We start from the raw sequence: 24,163 nt of genomic DNA, 5'->3' as shown, positions 1-24,163 counted from the left end.
ATTGTTGGTAAACATAAAATAGCACGACATTTTTAGAGGACAGTTTGGCCATATCTATCGAAATTTTAACTATACATGCATTTGACCCAACAAATCCAATAGGGATAGCCTCCTTAGTAAATGGATGTATGTACAATAAAAAACTAGAAACAATATTAATTCTCACTAAGAAATTATGATGCCTTCTTACAGAATACTGAGCAGCTGTTAAGAGAGAATGAATTAGTCTATAGCCATGCCACCCTGAACATGCTTGATCGCTTCTGATCTCGGAAGCTAAGCAAGGTCAGGCCTGGTTAGTACTTGGATGGGAGACCGCCTAGGAAGACCAGGTGCTGTAGACGTTAAAAAAAAAAAGAGAGAGAGAGAGAGAATGAATTAGATTTCATATGTTATTTTAGAAGACTCTTAAGATTAAGGCACAAGAGGTATATATGCTAGAATTTCATTTGTGTAAACAAAGAACAAGTATAGAAATAAATCTCAGTGTGTGCATAGATACAGTTGTATATGTTCACTTGCATTTGCATAAAACTTTTTTTAGAAAGACAAGCAAGAAACAGTTGAGGGATTACGGGGTTCTTTCCACTTAAGCCACTGTGTTTTCTTTTTTCATTTTACTTTATGTGGTTGCTATATTCATTTTCTTGAGCAAGTAGGTTTATATTGTCTTACATCATTATTTTCAGCCCTAGACATTAACTTCCCATTCAGTGGTGTGGGAAAATTATAACTGTTGTTATATGCATTTTAATTCATGCCCTGCCAAAACACTAATAGATAAAGAATTCTCTGAACTGGAATGGTGATGACTGAATCGAATCGTTTTAAGAAGATTATTTTCCAAATTGTTTACAGAGAAACATTCCTAAAAGGACTGAGGACTTAGCACAGCATTAATTTCACTGCGCAAGTCTATTTTGGGTGCACCTTGTCAACAGATCCCAGTGGCTAGTTTATTTCAAATGCACAGTTAGCATACTTCGCATACTAGGAAATGATGCCAAGAGAAATCATCACCATGTCCACGGCCTCAATTCTTGGTCTACAGGAGGAGAAGTCAAATTAGAATGCAAATATATCAAGGTGGGGTTGAACACATGATTCTAGAAGTCTAGAGTCCTGGCTTTAGCCTCAGCCTTGCTTTTACCTGGCGACCACTGTGCCTTACTCAGGAAGTTGTTTATGAGGATTGAATGAAGAAGTGAATGACACAACCACGGGAATGAAATGCTGTAAAAATTCTGAAGTGATACAAAAAATAAGGTCTTCTGATATATTTATGTGAAAGAAAAGCTTCCTAATTACAACCGCCCTTACTCTGCTCCCAGTTCCTACTCAGTATGACCAACTTCTGCTCCATCATCTGTTCACGAAACGAGAAGAAACCACTATGTTTTCTCAGCAAGGGCCAGGACCAGACAGCAGCTACATCACACCACATCAAGCATCCAAATGAAAATGGTAAATTCTACTCGCTTTGAATTCAAAATATTCAATAATTTGAACATACAAAACAGGCAGTAAGTATGAATTTGTTTCATTCTGGTGTAAGACGTAGCACACTTTTCATGGTCTGTGGGAGACTGAAGACCCCATCAACTACATCCATCTCTCTGGGTCGGTTTAGCTGCAGTGACATTTTGGGGGCTTCCAAGGCTAAAGCACTTGGAATTCTGTCCCTCAGCTTTCATAAGGCTTTATCGAAGGTGCAGCTCCTTCCCAGAGCACTGTATGAGAGCGGGACTCAGGTGACTAGCTTTAGCGAACGCGTCAACCCTCCCTTGGCCCTTCCATCCTTCCCTCTCCTTTGAACAATCCAAATACAAATCTCCATTCTCTCTTGGGGCAAAAAAATTCCTTCCATCTGACAAAGTCATGTCTAACTTCTGGACTCAGAAAAAGGAGGAAATAACCTCTCTGGTTAAAAACAAACCAATAGCAAAAAACAAGAGTTGTTCATTTTCTATCAGAAAATCCTTCCGCATGTACATGGTTTTGCTCATTACATCACAGCTCAGCTTATCCTCTCCAGCCAGGTAGGAGTGGTGGAGAAGGTGAAGACAGATGCTGATGCTTGTTGAAAAGAATTCAGTCAGGGAAAACAGAATGAACTGAGAGGCAGTTTGTATTTACCCAACTTATTTACTTCAACTCGGGTACCAAACACGGCTTGCGATTGCATCGGGCTTATTATGGTAAGAAAAAAAATAATGCCAGTGAAAGGACATTAACGATGCAACGTCATCAAAAAGCCAGAAGACACGACTTAGAAAACGAACAGAAACCAGGGAAATCTAAAGACTTGGCAACTGGAACAACAAAAAATTCCTTACGGCAATAACTGTCTGGTCTATACAATGTCCCACTGATGTGACAATGACTCCTAAGCTTCATATACCTTTGCATCTCACACTCGGAGCCCAACTTCCCACAGATAGGGACTAATTGGCTAAACCCATTTGTCTTCCTTCGGCTGTAGCGCCACCAAGGAAAGGAAGCAGATCTCTCCCAAGCAAATGAACTTTCAGGGATTCTGCCTAAATGATAAGGAGAGGATCAAAGTAAAAGGGGAGGTTAAATGATGGAGAAAATTCCATCGCTGACACTTAACCAAGTACTGATCTTTAGTAGGACCCTTCTTTTCTCCATCTCAGTTTCATCGTCTGTAAATGAGAGTGTTGGACTCCATCATATTTATGATTCTTTTCAGCCCTTACAGATTCATTCCATCACGTACTGCCCCGCTTCCTCCTCTCACAGTTGGCTGTGCCTCTAAGGGCTAGATTTAGACAGAGCTCACAGACAGGTAGCATTTAACCGGAGGTGAGAACACGACAATGTTGAGCAGGATTAAACTCATCATAAAGAAAAATTGGTCTGACACCCCACTGTCATTTCTCCCTGTTTATCTGTACATTCTCGAGAGCCACCATTTATTTTGTTCAATCAGAAAAGAAAATACCCCAATTTCCCGCTTCCTTTCAAATGGGTTTCTCTGTGCTGATTCTGTTCTAAGGTCCCTTTCAGAACCAAAGTATTTGTTTCTCTGGACCAAAGTAATCATCCTGAACTTTTCAACAAATCCTCCACTTCATGGCCTTATGCACTTGAATCACCCATCTAACCAAATCTAGAAAACTCATAATTTAGTTATTAAACTACAATTTAATTATTGCCAGTTGTCCATGCATTTCCTCCTATAAAGTGTTAAACTGATTTTTTAAAATCCGTTGTTTCACTTATTTTAGGCTTTTCTTATTTTAGGCTTCTCAAGCATGACTTTATTTATTTTTTTAATTCTGAATAAAAATTGCTTTACCACCACCACGAATAAAATTAACTAATTTTAATTGTTCACTCTTTTAGCAAAGATTTTAGATAATTCTCTGTGATCATTTTCTGGGCCGCCCTCTCCAACTCCCCTATCATTTCCATTCAGAAAACAGGATGATCGCTCTGTAATAATTTGCTTCTCTCTCTCAGATCTTTACATGGCTCTCCAGGCATTCTCCAGTGTGTTATGCACATACTATTTTTGTTAAGTCCCACATTCTTCTTTTTTTCAGAAGGGCTGCGGTTCTTTGAGCTTTAATTATGGTGTCTTAAAAGATTCTTCAGCTGCTTTCATGCTCGTGAATTTTATACTTCCTCTTATTGCACCTTATTCACTAGATTTCTTAATTCCCCAAAATTTACTTTCTTGAAATCGGATACCTTTGTATAGCTGCATTGTTCAAACCTACGTCTTATTTTTCTCAATGTGAGTCATCTGTGGACATGGAAACCCTTTCCCCTGCCTGTCTGCTATCTTCAAATAAGGATTTTTTTTTAGTTCTCCTTCTACCCTACTGCAAAAAGCTATATGTGTATATGTTATTATTTCTTTCCAGCAATTTAGACTCCCTGAAGTTAATCGAAATACTGACATATCACTAAATGAAAATTTTTTATTTATAATCAAAATGCTATAATAATTCTCAGCCTTCAGTTTATCCCTCAGTGAACACCTTTTTGGAAGGATCAGGCCAGAATTATCTAACAGTGCCAAACTTTGTTTTCAATGCTCAGCGATTAACTTCTTAATGAGATGCATCTAGTCTAGAAAGAAAGATTGCCTATGATCCCAATGTCTGAATCAATGGAAAAGAATTACAAAGAAAAGTTAGGGTGCCAGACAAGGTGGGAATATGCACATTCAATGTACAAGCATCTACCTTTTTAAAAGCAAGTCACAGATATAGAACCTGGAAGAATGGAGGTTTAAACCACTTCCTGAAACTTAGTTCTTAGAATTCTTTTGGCTCAAATTGTAGGGTTATTATCATAAAAGTCGTCATGTATTACAACCCTGTACCAACTTCAAAGCGAAATATCAACAAAGACGATCACTTTTAGACATAAGAAAGAATATCTTCATGGAGGCATGGCAAATAACATATGAATTCTGGCTGATTTGAGTAGAAAGAGAACTAGTAATTGAGGGAAAGTTTTCAACCAAAAGGATTTGAGTCCATTTGATTAAAAGTATTTTTTAGAGTCTCACAGAAGCATCCCTGAATATTAGAGTTTCTGAGGTTTATGTATCACTAGTCATTTTCCAATTAACTGTACATCCTAATACCCTGATCCTAGTTCAATGGCTTCAGTGACTGATAATTTTGCTTCTTTTCAAAACAGATATTTAAAGCTGAAGCCTTAGGACTGTGATTACTATCATTTTGAGGGTTCGGGTTTGCAATCCTGATTCTTCAGAAGCTGTTTATTTCTCCCGGGTCATCATTTTGGCATTAGGTAGCTTCCCCCAGGTAAACTTGAGTGCAAATCTGTAGATCTACTACTAGCTGGGCTTTTCACAAAAACCGATGATCCAATGCCATAACAGCTCAGTTCATTTCCCTCTTTAAAGAAAGTTATAGCACACATGAGAAATAATTATTAACTACTATATTTGCATCCATATGTTTAAAATGTTATATACACAATTTAGCAACAAATATGAAAAAAACTACAAAAAAAATACAATAGGGATGAATCTTATTAAATAATGTCGAATCAGATAAACATGGAATGAGGAATAGTCTATTTAAAAGGAAGTGAGGACATATGCATTACAAAAGGATTATCACATATAAAAGAAGAAAAGGAGAAAAATTTTTCCAAATTAAAGGACACCAGAGACATGACAACTAAGTACAACAACCGATCTGAGGCTGAGTTCTATATTAGAGGGAAATTTTCACTAAAAGGGGAAAAATACTGTAAACGATTTTAAGGTCAACTAATAAAATTGGATTCTGCACAATACACTGTATTGTATCAATGTAAATTTATAAAGTTGATCACCGTATTGTGGTTATATAAGAGAATATCTTTATTCTTAGGAAAAACACACACTAAAGTATTTATGGATAATGTGCCATGATGCATATTATTAACTCTCAGTGGTTCAGAAAAATTATGTATATGTGGGGAGAGAGAACACACAAAAATAGAAAAATAAGTGAGAAAAAATGTTAACAATAGGTAAATCTGTATAAAAGGCATATGGATGTTCTGTTGTACTATTTTATTTTTGTAATTTTTAAAGATTTTAAATTATTTCATTCCAAATTCAAAAAAAATTTAATGATATACATTTGATCAAAACGAGCAAGGTTGAACAGAATACATTCTGTGCTGTTCCATTTGTACAAAGTTCGTAAGCAGGAAAAATTAAACTATGTTGTTTAAGCATGCATAATTCAATAGTAAAACTATAAAGGAAAGCAAGGAAATGAATGCTATGACAGGTATGTAGGTAGCATAATCCCATAATAGGATATGATAATAGGATAGTGGTTGCCGATAGCAGGGAGGGAGATTATTTAGAGAAGGGACCTGCTGGGGGCTTTGGAGGGCTAGCAACATTCTAATTGCATCTTAGGTGAAAATTGCATGAATATCGCTTTATGATTATTAGGCAGAATATTTACATTTTATGAGCTTCTCTGCCATGTTCTTTTTTTAATAAGGGAAAGACTAAGGGAGAGAGGAACATCAAGTGAGAGAGGAGAAAGAGGAGAGAGAGGCAGGGAGGAAAGATACCAAGGTATAATTTATTACCTCCCTTTATACTCTTTTTGATGAATGATTTGGTCTACTCCAGTCATCCTTGTCAAGACTAAGAAGAAAATGGCCCCGAATCTTATTTTAGAGCAGAAGCCCACTGCTGCTTCCAGGTCTCTGACTTCATACAAGCCAGAGCTTTAGAGCTGTCATATATCAGGTATCACTAGATGTGGTCCAGTGAAGGACACAGATAGGTCATTGCCAGGAGAAAGATCTGTAAGGTCCAGCTGCACACTTGGAGAACATCCAGAGCAACAGGTAGACATTGATATGAAAAAGATAAGACAAGAAACCAACAATAACCAAAGTCAGTGCTCTTACATCTTAATTCTTTAGATCTTTTCCTGTGACATAGGACTTGGCATGCACGTGTTGGAGTGTTTTATGTCTGCATGATGCTGGGAACCCATCCACAAGGCTGTGTAGTCACCTCCTGGCCTCAGCTTCACTCGGGTCTCCCACATCCTCAAGCTCCAAGCTTGCGATATTCATCAGTAAGTAGAGTGGGCAGGTGTCTTTCCTGCCTCTGCTTCACACATGGTTCCTCCCCGGCCCCTTGCCTGACCATTGCATTTCCTTCAGGTCTCAGATGAAAGTTCACTTCTTGGAAAAGCCTATTCTAACTCCCCAATCTAAATCAAGTCTTCTCGTAATACTCTCCCATGCCATTCCAACCTTTTCCTTCATAGCATTTATCATAGATTATAATTACATACTTATTTGTGGAACTATTTATTTTCCCACCAGTCTGGAGTTCCTGAGAGCAGTATAATACCTATTTGATAACTGTTGTTTGCCCAGTTCCTAGCACAGCGTCTGGAACATAGCACTCATATATCATTGCTGGCTCCTGAGAGAATGAAGGAAGGAAGGACAGATGTATCAACCAGCCTCTCTAAAATTTTTATTATCTCTCTCCCACAAGTAGCAACTTGACCGAATAATTTGTTAAATAATATCATTACGAATACTTCAGTAATAGTGGATTTTCATAGTGGATTTTTAATAACATTGGTAGATTCAAAGGAGATCATGTTCGTGAAATCATTTTATCATCAATTATTCTTTTCTGCTAGTTCGAAGTTCCAATATAGGAGACAGGCTCATTTTTCTTTTTCTTGCCGATGCCCACCACAGATCCAAACACATATTGGGTGCACAATGAAACTTTGTCGAATGAATGAAAACTAGTTTCTTAAAGTGATTACACTTTTTAAAGAATATGTTAATACTTATGTGAACAAAAAAGAAGTTATATAGAGAAAGTGAGGCAGGAAAAATATCTAAACAAAACATAGCTAGCTAATTGTTTTCCCTCAAGAATCACAAAAGAACACATTATCTCTGGCTCTTAAATACCATTATTAGAGGAAATAGCAAGAACAGTAAGATAACTGGCCTTAGAGTCAGAAGACCTGGGTTTGACTGATGACTAGGTTCATTTTCACCTAGCCTTCCAAGCCTTGACTTTCTCACTATAAATTGAAGCCATTGGAGTTGACTTTTTGGGTCCATCGTTTAGCTGTTGGAAAGTGTTGTGAGCTCAATACCTTATTTAAAGGTTTTGAAATATGAGATTAAAATATCCTAACCAAGGATTGGCTTTCTTTAAAAAAGATTAAAGGTAAATGTCATTTCTTAGATGTTTTAGATGGGAAATCTACCATTATCTACAGAAAGTTTATACTTGCTCTTCAATACAATAGAAGAATCCTACAGAAAGAGCTCTCAATATTTTGCAGATTTGTTTACATAGGACTTGCCACTGGGGAAACCTGATACAGTATGGTGAACTTATAATTCAGGCATCAGTCCTGTCACATTGACATACACAACATAAAGGGTCTCAACTATACGACAACATATAGAAGAAACTGGACTGTTTCTGAAAACTGCTGTCTGACGAGCTCTGCTTAGAGAAATAACTAAACTAACGGGTTCAAAAAAATCGAGTGAGGTCTTATATCTTAATTTGTGCAAATGCGTACGGAAACCATGAAATTAATCCATTCTGCATCAGATGGTGCTCAAATCTTAAGTAATATGTGACTGATATTTCTTTAAATTTTACAAACATAACAACAGTTAGATGACAGTGTTTTGTTTACTGACTAGTTTTAGAAATATTTCTTGCCTTAGGTTTAAAGTAATAATTATAGACTTTTCTTAAGATACAATCTTCCCTACAAGGAAGGGTGACATATTTGTTGTGGTCCTAAAAAGGCCCCCATGTGCAGTCAAGCCCCAAAACAGTGCTGGTTAACAGAAAGTTAGTTAATATGACGTTCCATTTTTATTAGGGTGCTGTCCTCAGTTTCCTCAAGCACACTGATTAAGGGCCCTAGAAACCAACACAGTTGACACTGGAATGGTCTTCTTGGGCACCACTTAATAAAATCTTAGCAAGCAGTTTAGAGAAACATCCCATTAAGATTTTTTGTCTTATACTTGTGTATTTTTAATCTGGCACTCTCTGAGGAGGGTGCTAAAAATCCTTTAGCCAAGAAGATGTCATTCGGAATTCAAAATAAGAAAATTTTTTTCAAAATAATGTGTCTACAATTGTTTATCTGTCCTAGTGTGTAGCTCCTTGATCAGCGCTGGTTCACGAATTTGATTTTAAACCTATTTTTTTTAGAAGTGAAAGATTGATTGTCTGATTCCAATCATTTGAGATGTTAGTAAGATTTAATGTGAAAGATCAAAAATATGGATTACATAGATTACACTTGAATAAAAAGTCTTTCCCCAAAACACTTCTTAAAACAGTAGCCCTTAGTTAAAGGACAGCTAGGGATTTCAAAAATTCACATGCACTGTAGGTCAACCATGTTGACTTAAGTATACGATCTCTATGTAGTGATTGTCTCCATCTATCATATGACCAGCAATCTTGCCTCCCAACTCCAATGCTTCAAAGGGGGCACAGTCCTTTAAAGAAGCAGTACGCCTAATGGCATTGAGCTTGGCCCCCTGGATGGCAGTTCCAGTTCCACACCTGACATTCTGCGTTACCACGGGAGCTTGCTTCATCTCGAAACGTCTCGGTTTTCCAGTGGAGAAAGTGACTATGATAATAACCACTTTATTCTCTCAGGGACACAGTAAAGACAGTTTTAAACTCGCAGAGAGAACTTATACCAATCGAGGCATCTTTTGATTTCAGTCATATCTTTTCTAAAAATATAAATACATAGTTTATTTATTGGCTAATAATAATAGCTTAATGATAGTATCAAGCCTCTAATATGTCAAGCAATCAATGAGGTACTTTTACAGGCATTATCTATTTAATCCTCACAATACTTTACATATGAGGAATCTGAGATTCAAAGATATCAAGTGACTTTCCCAAGACCACACAACTAATCATGGTGTAAACTGAATTTAAACCCAGGTCTGTCTATAGTACCCAAATGATAGTTATTTACACTATATTGGAATTATTAAGTTTCTAATAAAATTATAATTTACAAAGAACATCCATAAAATTACTGAGTTATCTATCATATTTAACTACACAGAATTAGTGATCAAAAATAATAAAGTCACCAGTATATTTGGCATATGTTGTTAAGTTCATATAGTCAGTATTTATAAAGTACCTCAAAAAAAGCTGATTAAACTTATCAAATAAGTGAATTCAGTCAGGCAAATTAGACATTTCCATTAAGAAAGTCAGATTCTTTATGCTTTTTATTTTTAATTTTGCAAATCAAAACCACGACTAGTTGAATTTTTAATTTCCCTGTGAGTTACACGCACGTGTATAAGACACAATTAGGAGTCAGATCTTCATATTCGCAAAAGTAGTAATGTAATAGGGTGGCATGGGGAAGGGAGAGATGTGAAGACTATTTTTAGCATTACAAGGAGTCTAACAGATATCAGCTATGCCTCCCAAATAAAGCAGAATAAGCTAACTAAATAATCACATTCCTAAGCTTTCAACCAGAATTACTTCATCTCAATGCAATAATACTGATGAGCTCGTCCTGATCAGGAAGACTGACTGACAGTTGCATGTGTGTGTGGTTAATAAAAAAAAAGTTTCAAAAAATAAAATGATTACTTAATGTCATAAATGAGCCAGGATATTTGTGCTTATTGCAGTATTGTAGTTACACAAAAGGCGGGGAGAAGAAACCAGATGCTCAACAATAAAGGAGTCACTAAATAAATTATGCTTATTCACGCAATAATGGAGTACGATGAAACTATTAAAAGGGCAGGCATCACTTCAAAGATAAAATAAACAGGTCACAGAACATGTATTACACGGATACTGTCCACCTTGTGCTCTCACCTTGGTTACAAAAATGGGAATGGAGATATGTAAGTATGTCGATAGAGATATGCATGCTCTCTAGGTAACTTCTAAGTACATTAATAGAAAAGGAAATGGAGAGAATTTATCCGAACTGGTAAGAGTAGTTACTGCCAGGAAGGGGAAAAGGATAGAGACAGATAAATATGGTCTTTCACTGCCTACTCTAAAATTTATATGGTTTGACAATGAGCATCAATTGTGTTGTAATCTTTTAACTACTTAATAAATGTGAGGGGGGTTTTTTTGGTTCTTTTTTTTTTTTTTTTTTGCAAAACTGTTCAAACATGGATTCCATATAGAAATAAAAAGAAAAAGGGGTCCAGGGTGGTAAAAACTGGGTGATCAGCCAGCACAGACGTCTCCTTCCAATCATATATACAACAAACACATCCACTCTACCTGGGACTGATGGGCTCTTGGAAGGATTTATGAAGAAAGTCCTGTTTCTCATCGCCAGAAATCTGTGTCACGGGATGACTCTTCTCTGAAACTTTGAAGATGCTGCAAGCTGATAGCTAAGCAGTGTAAACAACTTGGAGGACCAGCGTGAAGACGCTCCAAAGATACTGGCACCTTCTTGAGGCTTGGACATAGTTCTGCTTCTAATTGGACACGGGTGTGCCTGCAAGGGACAAGTCTGCCGTGTAAGTCTGCCGTGAGGAGCTGAACCACCAACGCCATTCCCGCTGAGGAAAACGTGGCCCCGGGCCTGCTCCATCAGCTGTGACACCGGGTGGCTTGCTGTGTGCCCAGCTCCACTCCCTGGCACAGCAGTTCAGCCCATATAATGTGTGACTTGGTGTGTGCCAGGAATACTTGTAAAACTCTCCTGGATGCTGACAATCTCCCTCTAACAGATAAGACACGGTGTAGAAACGCGCTTCTTAGGATGGTCCGGTGTTACCATGTCAGAGTAAGTCCAAAGTCAGTCTCCATCGCATGCTCCCCACTGGGAGAGAAGACGGGGCGCTTAGCGGAGCCTCTTTTCTCCTCCGTTTCAATTCAGTCCAAGGTTTTCCTTCCAAGTTTCTTGGTTTTCGTTGGAATGGGCCAACCGTCCGCGCATTTTTGTGCTCCCCGGGGCTAGGCTTTGCCAGGAACTGTCCATGTTAAGGTATTCGTTTGGAGGCGCAGACGCCATCAAATGAAGGGCACAGCGGAAGGGAAAGGACGTCCGAGCAAGGAGGAATGAAGTACCCCCAGGAGAACTTGCCGCACGATTTCTTGACCGTTTTTTGCTAAGCTCCGCCCCTCTCTGCTGTGGTGAGATCCCCACGGGATAAGGTATGCGGGGCCCCTCCTCCCACTCGTGCCGAAGCTGGGATAGTGGGACGGGAGGAGATGGGTGTTACGGGGAGCAGGTGTGCGCGGCAATTAACGCAGCCAGACCAGCCGAATCAGCACCAGCGGGTGGGCGAGAGCGAAAAGAGGCACAGGCGCGTGGGGGCTCTTCCCAGTGGAAAGGAAGACAACCAAGAAATAAATGCTGTAAGAAAAAAATAGCAAAGGGGCCGAACATCTTAATAGGCATAAACAAAAAGGTGTACCAGGTCCTCATTCGTTCTGTTAGCGGTGCCTGTTCGGATACAGTGAAAGCGCTCCTTTTCAAAGCTTTGAACAAAAAAGAAGGCACACCCTAAGCAGCCTTTGCTTCTTCTTTTGAAAGTACTGAATGGAGATCATAAACAACAGGTGGTCCACTGAGAGCTGGTGGTTTGGCGGGCGGTGGACAGAGATGGATGGAGCCCACAACTGATGCCAGGTTCCAAGAAAATGTCCGTCGGTGGTGGCGCTCTTCTCAGCCCCTGCTACCCCAGGCTCCAGGCTTCAGTCTCAGGTCATCCCTCTGTAGTCTCCAGCGGTATGTTCTCCACTTGACCCTCCCTCCTCATTTCCACTTGTCACCCCCTTGGAGTCTCAGACTTGATCACCCTCCTCACCAAACCCAAAGCCTGCCCCCACCCACACCCTGGGGCCCAGCCCTGCTCACCCAGGTTTTCACTACCCCTTCTCAGCAGATGGCTTTCATCGTACAACTCCAGCTCACAGTGGGACAACCCGCACAAGACGTCAAGTGCCGCTTGGTAAGTGCTTATGATCTTGAGTCTGAAGATGTGGATTTACTTCTGTCACTTAGTTGTTACTGTTCATTACCTGACTCTTGCACTGGAAGGCAAGTTTTATGTCACCAGAGAGCTTGTCTTGGATACCTCCACACCTGTGACGCCTAGAGGTGGGCTTTCCAAAACTCCAACCACAGCCACCCGCAGCTCCATGAAGCACTTGAGTAATGGCTCCTGCAAACCAGATGTGCTCTAATCTTTGAAACAAGATTTCAAAGACTCTTAGAAAGGAAAGAATGAAACATGTTTCGTGAATAATTTCATATTGATAACTTGTTGAAATAATGTTTTCAACATATAAAGTTAAATGAAACATGACTTAAACTAATTTTACTGGTTTCTCTATTTTTTTTTTTTTATGTGGCTACTAGAAAATTTTAAATTACCTATGTGGTTTACATTCTATTTCTATTGAGTACTGTTGGCCTAGACTTTTGCCTGGCACCCTTGTAGGTGGCCAATACTCATTAAATACATACACACACACACAGATGTACGTACAGTGGCTCCTTCAGCCCATCCTTTAAACTTGCTAAGCCTCTTTTTGTTTTTTATTCTTTGACACGACAGTGAAAATATTCTACAGGACTTGTCGTGAAGACTAAATGAGATAGTGCTACCTAAAGTTTAAAATGACATATTATGTGTTGAATGTTTAAAGTATGTTGACTGCTTGAAGAATGAGAAATACAGTGTAATTGAATAACCCCCTATTTATTAAGACAGTCCTAATATCAGAACCTGTAAACATTGAAAACAACTACCATGAAGAAGGATGAGCTCCGTGCTCTGAGACCACAGTCGTTATCAGTCTTACACAGTCAGAAAGCAGACCAGCAGAAAATCAAGGATCGGCCAAAATGATGATGGAAAGTAGATTTCTCTGATAGCTTAGTGAAAACATAGATAACCTAATTCTTTCACATTCTAAATTTCGGCTTGGGTAGAGTGTTTCCTTTTTGGATAATTACCCATTCTGTTTGGTAAAGTACATTTTACATCTCAAGTAGAAAATGGCTTCAAACTGAAAAGTAAGGTAAAACAACAAATGAAAAGAAAAAGGCAAATTAATTCAGGAAGAGACGAATCAACTTAGGAAAATCATAGCCATTTGACCTTGGCATCCCTGGCAGTCTGTCGGTCATAACTATATTTTCAACGCTCACAAATAAAATCGAAATACACAACTTAAAGGGAAAAGCAGAACCAAAATATCCCAGATTTTCTTCTTTATCATAGAACAGGTGATTCAAATATAACTGCGTAAGAAAGATAAAAAATTGACCTAATTTGCTACCCAGTGAATATTATATAAAGTTAAGGGAAAGGTGAATATTGATCTAATTTCATGCTCCCAATTTAATCAAATGAAACCCATTCTTAAGCATTGACATATTCAGCTTCTTTAAAGGTGCCTTTGAATAGGAAGTCTGGATTCTATTGTAGACATAGAGGTCTTTGTTCTTTTTTCTCTCTTGGTTACTACATGTCTGTAATATACTAACGCAGTGGTTCTCCGCAGAGAGGAGGGAGGGATAATTTTGCTCCCCAGGGGACATCTGGCAATGTCTGGGAATATTTTTGGTTGTCACATATAGGGAGGGTATTACTGGCACCTAGTGGGTATAGGCCAGGAATGCTGCTAAGCAACATTTGACAATGCACTGGACAGCCCCCAATAACAAAGAATTATTTGGCCTCAAAGGTCAATTGGTTGCACTGTTGAGAAATCCCATACTGAAAGAACAGGTGCCTATAAGATGTTTCAGGAATTTTTTTTAAGCGCCTTTCCTGCACATAACAGATCAAATGAAGTTGGGCACATCCTTGATGGCCTCAGGCAAGCACCAATGCATGATTAGAAGGCTAAGGAAACGGTGAATAAGTTATCTTGTTAGAACTCATTATAGAAAAACTTAGGGGTAAACCATTAGTCTAGAAGAATTGATCAAGGAAAGGAGCAATGCAGACAAAATGCTTAATGTAACTGAGGCAAAGTTTATAAGGATGAAAGAGTTTCCTGGACTCACTTTATTCAATATTAACTCACTGAGTCTTTGGGATCCAACGGGGCTGTAGTACTGATGTTGGAGGTTATAAAAGTAAAAAAATCCCATCGTTACCGTCAGCGAATTTGCCATAGACTGAAGTTAAGATAGCCTTTCAAGAAATATCTCTGTAATTGAAGAAAATCTGGGAGGCATTGCAGCATAGAAACTGGCTTTAGAATCATCAAAGGACAAATCAGGATTTAAATCAAAATATGCCCTAATGAGAGGCTCCTAATCCCTCCGATTTCTCATCTATAGAATGGGGATAATAACACCCACTCGGTGGGGCAGTTTGAGGATTATGTGTGGTTATGGATGTAAACTGCCTGGCATGATGTCTCAGCCTTGGTCATTACTCATCACACGCCAGTGCCTCGCTTCTTAACTCCCCAATCCGCGTTTTCATCTCAGCTATACCTGAGTAATCATGGTTAGCTGAGATGAAAGGGAAGCCTTCTTCAGGTGTTATGAAAATGTTGGCCTTTTTGGAGAAAAAGCTAATTGAAAACAAGCAGAAACTCTTAACCCTCCCCCCAAAAAAAGCAGAAACAAGCAGAAACTCTTAACCCTCCCCTCCCCCCAAAAAAAGATTATAAAAGAAAAAAATAGTAGAGGAATCTGGAAATCTGATGATAACGATACTGATGATAACTCTTAGAAGACTTAGAAGTCTGTTAAGGATGGAACATTCCCGGTTGAAAGAAACACTCTTCAAGAACACAGAACAATTTATGTTATTTCAATAAAATAAGCCATGACCTGGACTTTGAGGAAGTACCTGGTACCTAGAGTTAAGTAGAAACTGGGAACCAGTTGCAGATGTTCTCAGACCAAAATTTATTTGGAAAGATCTTTTAGGATCTATATGACAGCTCCTGGATGTTCAAGGGGTTTGAATCATAGACTTAGTTAAAAACTAGTAAAAAAAATACGTATTTTTCTATATTGGACACATTTTAAAATTTTCTGCAGAAATCCTTGGCTCCTTTGTTGCTGTCATCAACAACAGATTTCTGTGGTTCCCAGTATTTACAAGTATTTTAATATCTATATTTTAATTTTTTATTTGTCACCAACCCTATAAATAAGACATTAATGTTAATTAATAGTCCCATTTTGTTGGTGAGTATATGGAGACTGTGAGTTTAAGTATTTGGGGAGGCTTTACCACAAAGTGGTAGAAAAATCGGCTCTAGCACCCTGACTCTCTCTTCCGCCTTCTATTCATAGAATAACTCTTTCATGATACACGCATAATTCAATTTAACGATATTTTGAGCATCCGGTCAGCAAAGATAAGTAATTCACGGTCTGCTTCAAAGATCTGCGATCTGGTATATACATAATTATAATGTGGGGGTGACATGAAGACATAAGAAAAGTGCAAGAAATATGCTCTGAATTGAAAGAAGGGAGAGATCGTATCAGGTAGATGGCAAAGACAGGTGGTAGCCTTCCCATATGGGCACTGATGCAGGAGTGGATTTCTACAGAATAAGATGCAGAGGAAGGGGACAGGAGAGGAAGAGAACAGTGTACCTGAATTATTTTCAGAGATCAGAGAAGGAAAATTTGGCTGGAGCATATGGTACCACATACCTAGAAGAAGTGAGAGGTAAACTTGGAAAGTTAGGTTGATACCATATCATAGAAGCAATTGAACATCTAAATGAGGAGTTTATATTTAATGGCGCAAACACTATGGAAACTTCATAAAGTGGTGAGATCAGTTTGAATTTCTACAACACATTTAGCAGTCCTGCCTCTGTAACCTGGTCAGCCAGGTGAGCTCTAAATTCTTAAAGAAGAAAAACGGTCTCGTAATCATCTTTAAGTTTCAGCGGCAAGATTCCTCTGTAAATCACACAGTAAGCACTCTGTAACAGTTTTCAGAATAAAGAGGTAAATATGAGTGAATGAATTAATGAATCAATAAGCTAAGGAGGTGACAATGGAAAGAAAGGGCATAAATATAGGAAATAACGTAGAAGGAAACCAACAGTATTTTATCTGGATCGACTCGATAAGAAGCAGTGGAGAGGGAAGAGCAGCAGTGATCTGGAGGCTTTGTTTCCGGGGAGAACTGTGGGCGTCAAAAACAGGAAGTTAGGACAGAGATTAGTTAAGGTAGGAGATGATGAAAGTAGATAAAATATCGACAGGGTGTTCCATAAGGTCATTGAGAAGCCCCAGCTGCATTTCCACATTTTAGAGAAAATGGAATCTGGATCAAGTGCTTAGGCAGAAACGCTGAAGGGCATCCCGTACATTCTCTCGGTGAAGGAAAAATGTGGTTATCTAAAAACCATACTTTGATAAAAGTGGAGGTTTTAAAGATCATGGTAATTAATTACATGTGACATTAATGGAACCTTGAGAAGAATCCGAGATATCAGATTACTGACTCAGGAAATCTGTATAATTCATCTTTGTACAATCCCAATACTTGAAGAGTTCAGAGATGAGCAGAAGCAACTACAAGACAAATAGCATCGCTTAAAAGAAGCATAATCACATGGCCGTGAGCACAGCATCACAAACATATTTGAGATATTTTCCATGCTTGAATGAATGAGTGAATGAATTAGTATATGAATAAGTGAATAAATATTGGCTCTGAAAAGAACTGTTTTCTGTTTTGTGCATCTGAGTTTGATATGTTTCATGCCAACCATAGTTCTTAAAAACATTTCTAGACATTTGAAATGGATATATGAGAAGTGTTGATTCATTTCCGAGTATTTTGAGGCATTCACTTTACTATGACAGACCTGGGCAGCCTTCGCCTCCTGTCAAGGAATCGGGTAACAGGTAAGGCTGGCAAAGACAGATTAAAGGAATGGGTGGGTCATTTCTTACACAAGATTGCAGCACACAGAACAAATAAGTTCCACAACCATTACACACACACACACGCACACTAAGGCCACATGATTCAAGCCCAAGATTGCTATGTAGAAAGCAGAGCCAAAGGCCGAAGCCAACACAAGAAGCCACAGCAGCCCTCATTAAGGAGTGGCAAAGCAGTTGTAAAGAGCAAGCCTGAAGAAATTCCCAAGATGCTGAAGGGGCACCCATCACAGTTGCTAATGGGGTTCCCAACCATCTGGGTGGTTCCAACAGGTACATTCAAATGTGCTAAGAGAGAACAAACAGAATTATCCTGATACAGAGTAAACATTAGTAGAAAAAAATTCTTAAAGGCACATGTATAAAGTTTCTGTCTTTGAAAAATACCACCTGCAACTTTACACAAAAATTTGTTTCTTTAATTTGTTTTCTTTCATATAAACATGGACTTAGAGACTTTTTTAACTTTAGAAATTATAAAACATCCAAATATGCTATGATAACGATCTATTCATTTAAGAAGTTTCCAGTAACATTTCTGGTATGGTGAGAATTTTCATTTCTTTGAATGAGTACAAATAAATGGTACTTTTGTAATTAAAGATTCCAAATAACAGAAATAATTGGTTGATTTCACATATCGTAGGTATTATTAGTATCTCAACATAATTTTTCTTTTATACCATTAGACGTGTAGTTTCTCTGGCATTCTTGCCTGATGAATACTCTTACTATGGCTGAAAGGGTGGCACTCCAACTACCCACCAAAACACCCACAACAAACTAAGGAAGGGGTGTGTGTGTGTGTGTGTGTGTGTGTTGTTCAATGGTAAATAGTGTTTTTACATTAAAAGGAATCTGTAGTTTATTATCTGACTTTATGAAAACAGGTATTACAAAAGCATAGAGACAAAGGGAGAGGAAATGGAAAGATAAATTATATAGGCATATAAAGAAAATGAGGATTGGGGATAACCAAAGTACTTAAAAGTAGTCTGAAAATCTCAGAATTGGTTACTTGGGGCCACTGTTAGGGACTTTGGCCTTGAGATGATCAAGGTCTATTATTGAAATGTCCATCCTGACAATAACATTTGGAGCAAATGTTACCACAACCAATGTGAAGGGGACGATCAAATTATTTGGTCAAATTGAAATTTCATTACATCAGAATGTCTAGAAGTCAGTGGTTTCTAATATGGAAACAAGGCAAGTCATCAAATTCCCCTGAGGTTTCTGTTATTCTTTTGTAATTGTAGAGGGGAAGGCACACTGATCTCTAGGATCCTGTCCGTGGTTCTGCAGCGCTGCCCCATATCATCCATGGTGGAAAATGTGTGTCCTGCTCCTGAACGTTGTCTGATCTAAAGAAAGGCCCTTTGTTCCATGAAAGAGGCTGCTCATCTTCACCATTTTCTTTCTTAACACTTAGAACTTTCATGAAAGATCTAATCAAGAAGACACCAGATGTCACAGCATCCTAATTGCTGTAGATAATCACCAAGAGCTTAAAGGCGTTGTACGTTTATGTGAAACATTTGCTGGGGGCCAGGTTCCCAGGCAAGAACATGGAAACAGCTGTTTCACTGAGTTTATGATTAAGGGGATATGCAATTTCCAAATCAGATGAATTAACTTTTAAAATAAAAATTGTCTTTCTGTAGTTACACAAAGCAAATGCTTAGTTTTAATCAAACCAAATGCTAGAGACAGAAAGACTTCACTCAAATTTATTAAAGTGTTTGTGTGTGTGTGTGTGTGTGTGTGTGTGTGTGTGAGTTTACCCTGTGTAAGGTATACTGAGAGAGAGAGAGGGTGGGGCGGGGGGGAGGAGAGAGAGAAAGGAGAGACAGGCAAAGTAGAAAAGTCCAAAGCTCAATTGTCATTTTTAATATTTTCTTTTTGTATCTGGTTTTAAGCAATTTGATTATGATGCATTTTGATGTAATTTTCATTATGTGTCTTGTGCTTGGGATTTACTAATCTTTTCGTATGTGTGAAGTTATAGTTTTCATCAAATTCGGAGAGTTTCCAACCATTCAAATACATTTTCTGCCCTCTCTCATCCCATGTTCTCTCCTACAGGCCCTACAATCGCATGTATGCTTATCCATTTGACATTTTCCCACAGCTCACTGATGTTCTGTCCTTTCTTTTTTCTCTTTGTGTCATTTTGAATTGTTTCTATTTCTGTCTTCAAATTCATCCATCTTTTCTTCTGCACTGTTCAATCTAGGATTCCTCTCTTCCAGTGTACTCTTCATTTCAGACAGTATAATTTTCATCTCTAGAAGATTGGCTTGAATCATTTGTATATCTTCCCGGTCTCCACTTAACATGTTCAGTCTTTTTTCTAGCTTCTTGACTATATGAATACAGTAATAATAACTACTTTAATGTCCGTGTCTTCTAATTCTATCATCTGTGTCATTTCTGGGTCAGTTTTGATTGATTTTTCTCATTATTAGTAGTATTTGCCTGCCCCTTTGGATGTCTGGTAATTTTTTATTGCATACCAGACATTTAAACTTCGCCTTGTTGAGTGCTTGTTATTTTTATATTCCTATAAATATTCCTAAACTTTATTCTATGCCACATTTAAATCACTCAGAATAGTCTGAGCTGTTCCGAACTTAATTAGTCAGAGCCAGAGCGGTGTTCAATCTAGTTTTATTTTCCCTGATACTGAGGAAAGTCCATTACTTGTACCTCTGATACCTTTTGAATTATGAGTTTTTTCACTCTGGCCATTGGAAATAAACATCACTCCTGGCCCTGTGTGACCTTCGGGCACCATCCTCTCGCGTGGTTCTTTCCCAGCCTCGAGGAGTGTCCTCACACAGATAAATATCTAGGGGAGAGGAGACTTCCCAGAGATCTCTGGCACTCTCTCTCTTCACAGCTCTCCTGTCTGGTGCTCTGTCCTGCCACTCCAGCTGTCTTGCCTTCCCCCAGACATTCTCCTCAACTCGGAGAGACCGTGCGCATCGTCCTGTGTTCCACTTAGTGTACTGAAATCTGGAAACTTCCTACAGGAAATAAACGGGGGCAATTCTGAGTTCACCTCACTGTTTCCTATCTATTGGGAATTGCTGAGCTTGATTGCCCAACATCTAATATCTTGAATATTGTCATTTTGGTGTTGTTTTTTTCATTGTTTCAGGTGGGAGGAGACATCTAATTCGTATCCCTCCATCTTGATTGGAGGTGGAAGTCCCCAAATCAAATAATTACTAAATGACTTAAATATTTATAAAGCAACAACTATCAAGGCATGATGCAGAATTTTGGAGGTGATATCCATGAGAGGGAAAAAAAAGAGAGAAATACAAATAAAGTGTACCAAAAAACTTAAATCTTCAAAAAATTTCTTTGTCAACAATTGACAAATCTTTGTGGTTTAAAAAACTTAAAAGTACATCATTCTTCAAATCTTGTAAAAGATTTGCTTAAGTTCACAATAATCTGAAATTCAGAGCCTTGGAGTTTAGCCAAAGAAATCACGTTAACAGAAATGTGACCTTCTAATCGTGGGAAGAATGCTACACTTACGAGTGCCTTCATGAAGAGACACCATCAGGCCTGGTGCAGTGCCTAACAGACACATGATAAATGCTTGTGCAGTAATAATGATGACTGCAGGAAAATATAGAGAATGGTCAACACAAGAACGTAAAATAGTTTATATAATTACGAGACAGTGTCAAATTAGTAGATACAAAAAAATATATTGATCGTGCAAAAAATATATATGTAGAGAGCTAGGCTCAGTTGTTAGCTTTGAAAATGAAGAGCTGAATGATTTTGTTTTTCATAAGACGTCATAATATCGTCGTAATATATTACCTCTAATTTTAAATAAATATTGAAGAGTGGTCTTTTGATAAATGGCTTTCACATACATTATCTTCTTAAGGCCCTAAAAACTTGGCATAATTTTCCACCACCATTTTGCAAATGAAATAAATGAGGCTTGCAAGGCAAATGACTGGTCCGAGATCATCTACAGTAAGGAACTGGTGGTTCACGTTATAGTCACTGTAACACAATCCTACATCTTTCCTGATTTTATAATAATGTAGTATGCGAAGGGTAATAAAGCAGACACTATTGATTATCTCCGAACATCCATTTCTCCACATTGTCCTTGTTAATAGAACCTGAATTTTGCTCAGGAACCAGGTGGCCATCTCCTAGAAAGGACTGAGAACGGACCTCCCCAGCCCCAGGAGGTAATCCCTGATTAATTCAAGCCAGTCATAGCAATCCCATGCCCCTTTCAAAACTGGTTTATGAAATGGGCACGCAATGCACATTGACCAATGCCATACGAGAGGAGACCTGCTTTGGGGCTCATTATGTGAGCATGTGATGTTTGAAGCTGCTCGGACATCTTGACAAGCCTGAGGATAAAAGCAAAGTGATGAGGAAGGCGTCATATCCACCTCCATTTTGTAGATGGGAAAACTGAGGCTTCAAAGGTTAAATGACATGTCCACGGTCATATACAGTAAAGAATTGGTGGAGAAAGCAGAAAGACGAAAAACACCTGGATCTCTGATGACATGGTTGAATCCTATAAGTGAAACTTTAAAATTCCCTACTTCCACACCTCTTATTATACAGGGTAACAAATTCCTCCATTGTCTGAGCTTTTTGACTTGGATCTTTCTGTTACCTGCAGCTGAAAACATTCTTACTAATATACTAAGTACTGAACTGGTCTTTTTTTGCATTATCTTATTTAATTTTCATTAGAAATTCAATAAGACAGATAGTACTATTGCCAGTTTTCAGAAGAGGACTTAAAGCTTAAAAAGCATTTCATAACTCATACCAATTCGTGGAGTTAAAACTAGGACTCAAGTCTATTATGCCTGACTCCAGACATGTCTCATGATAAACTCTGCAATAGAATCTTTTTTCAAAAGATGATGGCTCAGTCACATGAGATCATTAAAAGTTATTTTGTTGCCATCATTTTAGTTGTGGCTACAGTGAGAATCAATGTCTTTTTCTCTTTTCTCCAGCCCTCAGACAGAGCCCCTGAGGGCAAAATTGTTATGTCCTGGTACTCTGCAAATCATAAAGAAATCCTAAAAGTGAAGGGAAGACAAATATTCCTCATTTTGAGAAAGTACTTCCTAACAGTAAGATGATTACCAGAGAAATGAATTAACTGTCTTAGGAGGTAGTCAGTCCCTGGTCACAGAGGCTTTAAGTTAGATGTTGGGTGGCCATATAGTGAAGATGTGGCATTAATCTGCCAGGTAGCTGGGCAAAATAATCTATTCTTAATCTACAAGGATAAGGTGTCATGAAACTCACAACTTTTCTATGGCATAACTTATCTGTGCTCATTGTATTCATCATCTTTCCCTTTTACTTCTTTATTTCTCAAAAGAGTGAAAGGATCAATGAGATAAAAACCTAAATAACTTCTAACTTCTCCAGGAAAAGATTTTTAAAAGATGCACTATGGATATTGATAGTTTATAGCCTGTCATTTCTTTCAGTCTGCAAGTACTGTTTCTGCTCTGTGCATATCTCTTTGCCAGGCATTTTCTAATATAAAAATATTTGTTCCCTTAGAGACTGCAACTACCTTGCCGAAATATATGCACATGAAGTTAAGCAATAATACAAATCAAGGGGTGCTATTTGACAGAATATAATCATATACAAAATAGGGGAAAACTTTAGTGGGTCTGGGTCTTTAAAAGAAGAGATGTCCTTCTTCTTGCACTTTTAAAGAAATAAGCTCAAGGCAAAGATATAAACCATTTGCCAGTTGTTGGAGGGATTATTTTTTTTTTTTTTTGGCTTTTTACATCCTTAAATACCCATGTGATAAACACTACACACTTACTAAAATGAGCAAAATGGAGGCTAAGTCTTGACCAAAGTAAAGCCTGTGAAACAACAGATTTGTGGCCATGGCCTTCCTTCCATGTTAAATTTAGAGCAGGGCTTCCTAAACAGGTCCACAGATCCTGAAAGTGTTCTTCAGCTGATCTCAGAGATGTCTGTGAAGCTGAATAAAAAGAAATCATATCTTCAGATTCACTAACCTCTAACTAAAATCTAGCATTTCCCTCAACAAACTACAGTATTACTAGCAGTTTCTATGACACTGCCACCAAAAAAAAAAAAAATCACAGATATTTTCATATATTATAACTCTGCAGATATCTCAATGTATCATTTATGCTCATACCTGCTTCAAAACGATAGTCGATATCAAGCGTCTTGATATTCAATGCATTAATAAAGACATAAGTATTACTAGGTCACAATTTTGGTGCTTTTTAAATATTCCGATCAATACTTTATTTCAGTATAATCGGTTTTCTTTGCAATCCTGTGTATTTTGTTTTACGACATTTAGAAACAATATTCTGAGACAGGGTCCATTTACCTGATTGCCAAAGGGTCCATGGCAGAAAAACACTTAAGAGCTCCTGCTTCAGGTATCTTCACCTTCTTCTTGAATTTTAATAACTATTTAGCTATTGACTCAGCAGATATTCATCAATGCTCTGTGTTTCTCTGGTTTGTCCCACATTTCAGTTTTCATTGTTTTAAAGGTTAGATTTATAAAAAGACATCGTTAGTGTTAAAAAGAACAGAATTTAAATTACTTTAATTTTTTATATTTGTCTCTCACATATACCTTGGGCATTTTTATTCCTACTCAG

The 24,163-nt window shown here is 38.0% G+C and overlaps 1 pseudogene; it reads left to right on the top strand.

Annotated features, from left to right (window-relative positions):
• The first annotated feature begins 225 nt into the window (after positions 1–225).
• LOC112475474 lies at positions 226–344 on the top strand (annotated as a pseudogene).
• The last annotated feature ends 23,819 nt before the right edge of the window (positions 345–24,163 follow it).

This window comes from Pteropus alecto, unplaced genomic scaffold, assembly GCF_000325575.1.
Source record: "Pteropus alecto unplaced genomic scaffold, ASM32557v1 scaffold110, whole genome shotgun sequence".
Taxonomy (NCBI): Eukaryota; Metazoa; Chordata; class Mammalia; order Chiroptera; family Pteropodidae; genus Pteropus; species Pteropus alecto.
Note: the sequence above shows the minus strand (reverse complement) of the source record. Positions and strands in the feature narration are given on the sequence as shown.